Source organism: Heloderma suspectum, chromosome 3 (assembly GCF_057233095.1).
Source record: "Heloderma suspectum isolate Gila_16-S chromosome 3, 16-S_ref, whole genome shotgun sequence".
Classification (NCBI taxonomy): domain Eukaryota; kingdom Metazoa; phylum Chordata; class Lepidosauria; order Squamata; family Helodermatidae; genus Heloderma; species Heloderma suspectum.
Window position 1 is genome coordinate 81,312,016 of NC_139460.1, and position 6,000 is coordinate 81,318,015.

Consider the following 6,000-nt stretch of genomic DNA (forward strand, 5'->3'; position numbering starts at 1 on the left):
CTTGCTTCTGGATATGAGGCTCATTATAATTTTACACTTCCAGACAGTGAGGGAGGGCAAAGGAGAGTTTTTCATGTTCTGTGTATGTATGCCTAAGCTACAACTTACCCAGAATTTTTAAAAGATTTTTCTTTAAAGTGGGAGAGACTTTTTATCCATTTAAATAATTTATCTGAATGATATAAAGTAAAAAAGTATATAGATGTTAAAAATTAAAGGTCCAAGTTCTCTTTTTACTAATGTCTTTTCGGGGCAATCTACATTACAACTTTAAACTGGTTTTAAACCTGTTTTTAGTGATTACGGCTACCAAATACAGGAATTCTGGGGACTGTAGCTCTAGGAAGAGGGGCCGCTTGGGCAGGGGACAGGAGTCTCTAGCAAAGAATTCTCAGTACCCTCATGAAATTGCAGGATCCCTTTACATAAACCGGTTTGAAACCAGTTTAAAGTTGTAATGTAAATTGGCTCTTCTGATTGCTGAGATAGTCAGAGAGCTTTTTACAAGGTAGAACTCAACTCCATGAGATCTATATTAAAAAACAACAGCTAGTTATCAGGGAGAAGGATTCTGTGAGTACTATTCAATGCTAGTCCTATGTAGAGTAGAACCATTGAAATGAATGGAACAAGATAGGCACAATGCACTTAAGTTGCATTCATTTCAATGGGTCTGCTCTATGTAGGACTAATATTGGATACTACCCTGTGATTTCTACCTGCAGTCTGAAATGGTGCAGTCCCTTCTACAAACTCAATACTCTGCCAACTTGTTCTGCTGCATATATAAACCTGGCCTCAGTCTACGTTACTGAGGGTTACCTCAGCACCAACTGCAGTGTGTAATATCATGTTCACAACTAATGGACTGCATGGGCTCTTTATCCCAAAGGAAAAACCAGCAGGGGAGACCATTATTGCCATGGGTCCTTGTTCACACAGGCACGCAACTCATGTGTATACAACTATAATGACCAACTTGGATCTGAGGTGGCTTTTAATTAAAGGTGTGGTGCACACACAGCTGATTTATGCACTACTCATAAGGATTGCACTCTTATCCACTGATGATATTTATTTATTTATTTTATTGAATTTATACCCCGCCTTTTTTCCTCTTTCAAGGAACCCAAGGTGGCTTACATTATCCTCCTCCTCTCCATTTTATCCTCACAACAACAACCCTGTGAGGTGGGTTGGGCTGAGAGTCTGTGACTGGCCCAAAGCCACCCAGTGAGCTTCCATGGCTGAGTGGGGACTAGAACCCGGATCTCCCAGCTCCCAGTCCACAGACATGAGCAGAAACAGGGGGCATGAATATACTCCATGATGAGGCAGAAGATGAGATAATGGGAATAGATGTGGTTTAAGAAGTTGGTTAAGGTCTCAATATAATCCTCTTCACAGGATATGTTGCTTGCACTTTTATAAACTTGTTGATTAAGTTTCATAGATTGTTCTGATCTTACTATATATTGCTTGGCTAACAGTACTTGATTGGTTTGCTGACGTCACTACATTAACTCATTATTGCAGGATAGAACAGGGAGCAGCCTGCATCTCTGCACAGTATACAGTGTATACTGAATTTGCTGAAAGTAGCAAAAATGAACAGCTAGCAGAGGGATACCTAGGTGAGAGCTGTCTAATGCAATCATCTCCAGTTGAGTTGGTTTAAAACAACTTTTAGGCTTTTAAAAAGGACTTGCTGGTTAATCAACTCCAGCCTGCCTGTTTCCTCAGAAAAGCCTTGTCCTGAACTGACCAGAAAAGGTTCAGGTCTCACTTGCACCTAAAGATCCGATGACAGGCCATCTCCCTCTGCTGGAGAAGTCAGCTTAGGCTGAAGTGAGTCAGTAATTATATTCCCTGTTGTGGCTGGGGGCTTGTGGGCATTTGCTTTGCAGTGTAGCCTTGTGAGCCAGTGCGTTTAATTTGTAGTGAGTCCAATGAGTTGTACCTTTTTATTGTGGTATGAATTCCTGTTCCTGATTACATGCTCAGGTTCATCCCTACACTGACCTGGGCCAATGCTTACATCAGAACAAGAGATCATGAAGGAAGTTTGACTCTCTGAATATTCACAAGCTGTTATTAAATTGTACTTGTATAAGAAGTAATTAGCAAAATGAATTTCAAGAGTTAACTCTTCATCGGTGAATGAATATTCAGCCTAAAAATAAATACATAACTTAACAGCAGAATCTTGTTAGCACAATGCCCAGAAAAACTAAAGCTGTAACACTGTGTTTAGTTGGTAATGCATAAATCCCATGGAAGACAATGAAGAGACATTAACAATGAATAATAATAATAATAATAATAATACAGCTAATAATAAGTTAATTCAATCCCTTTTAGTAGACCAGCCAGCATCCAGAAATTGCTTTAGAAAATGAGTTATTGTCATCAGCGTGTTAAGAGCAAGCACCCATGCCAGATCAATTGTGCATAGGGTGGCAAAAAAGTTGTGGGTGGTATGACCATGCGTGCTGTTTACAGTCATAACTTTGCAAATGACAATCTGATTTGGACATTCCATGCAGCAAATGATAGGACACGAGTTGGCTAACAAATATGTAATAGTCTTGAAATAACTGTGTGGGATGGAAAATGGTGTGCCAGTCCAAAGCTTTTGCCATACTTTCTAATGTTTTTGTAACTCAAGCCCTTCACATGTCAAAGACAGACTTCCACTACTAACATGGTCTGAAAGCACATGAGGCTGCCACCTTGTTGAAGCTAAGCATGTCTGGGTCTGGTCAGTGCTTGGAGAGGAGACCACCTGGGAACTGCATGTACCCACTCTTAAGTTCCACAATGGAAGAAAGGTGGGATATAATTTTTTAATTGATTGATTTATAATTCAATACCCAGAGAAACAAAAACTGTGACATTATGTCCAGTAGCATAAATCCCACTGAAGGCAATGGGCTTTACCACACATAACTGATGGAATAATAATAATAATAATAATAATAATAATAATAATAATAATAAATAATGCAGCTAATTGTAAGACTAATCACCTTATAACAGATAAGGTGATCAGTCAAAAAAGGATTCCACCATGTTAAATGAAAATCAGGGTGGGGGTATTCTAACCTTAATAAAATCAAAAGGGTTTCACCAATATTCCTAAAAATCACATGTGCCAGACAGAAATGTCTATTTTACATAACCTGAACATTTCAGGAAGATTGGGTAAAGACTGAGGGAGAAAGGGAAGTTAACAGAAAAAATAAAATACTCAGTCATGCAGTTTTGACACTGAAAACATGTGTTGGCAACCATTTGTGTCCATCATTTGCCAAAAAGCTGGAGGCTATATATGAAAACTATATATGTTTTCCTATTCCTTTTCTGTTGTAGTTGGTAGAATGGAATTTCTTTTGTTTTAATTCAATTTACTTTTAAAATAATTTTTATTGGTATAATGAATCTTATGAGCTTTCATAAGCCAGCACTAGGAATGTTGAGGGGGGAGGGGAATAACTGCCACGTAGAGAAAAAGCAGCAGCAGCTGAGTTTCTGGGTCCTGTGTGTGTGTACATGCAAACAAGCAATGCCCTCAGCGTGACCAGATCCCACTGCTTCTGTTTACTAGTCTGCACTCCCAGCCATTCCCCATCTTCCTCTGCTCCCCACCTTTCTCCTTTATCATTTGTGTTACTAAAGTCCTTCTTTGGATTCAGGTACTGGGAAGAGAGGCCTGAGAAGAGAGCTATGGTATGGAATGGGAGTGAAACTTTGCTTCATAAGCAGGCCTGTCTTTCCTCAAGGGCAGAACATTTTGCTGCCTGGAGTTTGAGAAGAAGGTAGGGATGTATAAAAGTGACTTACCTTTCCGCGGATTATGTTGATGGTGGGGGGGAGGCGTTCCGTCCCTCCCCCTGGAATCCTGGCCGGGGGGGGAGGCGCTCCATTCCTCCCCCCTGGAATCCTGGCCAGCCGGCTGTGCTCTGCAGCGATTCTGCAGAGCTGCCAGCTGGCTCCACCAGCAGCCGGATATCCAGCTGCTGGCTAGCAGGGACGAAAGCGGCGGCCATAGCCGCCGCCATTTGCGTCCCTGCAGTCAGCCGTGATAGGCTACGTAAATGTTTACATAGCCTATCACGGCTGATTTAAAAAAACAAACCAACACGCGTACGCAAATGGTGGCGGCCATGGCCGCCGCCATTTGCGTTCTTTATTTTGGCACGTCTTAGTCTACGTAAACATTTACGTAGACTAAGACGGCGAAAATAAGGGGAACGCAAATAGCGTAGCGTCTACGCTATTTACGTTCCCCTTATTTTCGCCGTCTTAGTCTACGTAAATGTTTACGTAGACTAAGACGTGCCAAAATAAGGAACGCAAATGGCGGCGGCCATGGCCGCCATTTGCGTACACGCGTGTGTGTTTTTTTAAGTCAGCCGTGATAGGCTACATAAAGATTTACGTAGCCTATCACGGTGTTTTTTTAAAATCTAGCCATGATAGGCTACGTAAATCTTTACGTAGCCTATCACATTTTTTTGTTTTATTTTTGTTTTTAACCTGGAAATGGCGGTTTTTAACCTGGAATGGAATTTTTAGGCCGCCTTTAAGGTTAGAACTTATAAGGGTAGCACTTACAGAATAAAAAATACAAAACTATACAAATGGACAATTGAAAAAAATAAACATTTTATTTTTGGAATAGATTATCTACAAGAAAATAGTGCTGACTTAAATGTGTTCAGCATCAGGATAGCAGAAGCAAGCTCCATGTTGTTTCTGCAGTCATAGTTGTGTGTTATAATTAAAGTGAGTTTAAAGTATAAAACTACACATGCTCAGAGTATTTTTATTTTTTAATCAGGGTTGGCAAACAATTGTACACCAAGGATTGGTGAGGCAGGGGTGTGAACCTGTTCCTGTATTCCAAAGGCTGCTTTTCTGTGTGATTCTGAGAACGTCACGTGTTATTTTAGGTATGACCGTTATCATTGATGTTATAGTTTGGGGGGGGGGGTTGTGTATGTGTGAAAGTGGTGGGTGTGTTGCAAAGGGTTCCTGCTGGCTTTGCAAAGGGTTGCAAAGGGTTCCTGCTGATAATCATCAATATCATCATTATATACAAATAGGAATGTACGAAACTCACTTACCTTTTCGCAGAATCTTTCGCGGGGGGGGAGAGGCGCTCTGTCCCTCCCCCCCGGAATCCTCGATGGCTGGCTCAGGGCCGTCCGCAGCCGGATTTCCTGCCGCGGACGGGCTGCTGCGGCCGCCATTTGCGGCCTTGCAGGCAGCCATGATAGGCTATATAAGAATTTATGTAGCCTATCACGGCTCACCCCCCCCAAACCCCAGTGTACGCAAATGGTGGCCGCTACGGCGGTCGCCATTTGCATTCCCTATTTTTCGCCGATTTATCTTACGTAAATATTTACATAAGATAAAACGGCGAAAAAAAGCGGAACGCAAATAGCGTAGTGGGCGCGATTTGCATTCCTTTATTTTTTGCCATTCTAGCCTACGTAAATTCTTATGTAGCCTATCACGGCTTCAAGGACAGCAATGGTGGCAGCAGCAGCCTGGCCACGGCTGGCCAGGAGACCAGCCGCCGCCGCTGCCGCCGTAACCGCCACCACCGCATCCACCCCAGGTAAGTGCTATCCTGGGGGGATTCCGTGGGGGGCAGGGGGTCAGGAGGCCGTTCCACCACAAATTCCGGGGGGGCGGAATTCTCTGCCATCCCTACATACAAGAGGATGCCTATGCTTTCTCCTGAGCAGTCCAGTCCTTACTTCTTACAAGTAAGATATGCATAATCTGGAGGGCTTCGGCTACTGGGAGGAGAAAAATGAAATAAATACATTTGTACTGTTCTGCTTCTGAGTAGGCCTGCTCTGGTGGATGCTTTGTGATGGATTGTTAGATGCTTTCAGAACAAAAGCATGGATATTGGGAGGCTTTCAGAATATGTTCCTATGTTCCAATGGCTGGAGTGGATTAAACAATGGATTAAACAATGGA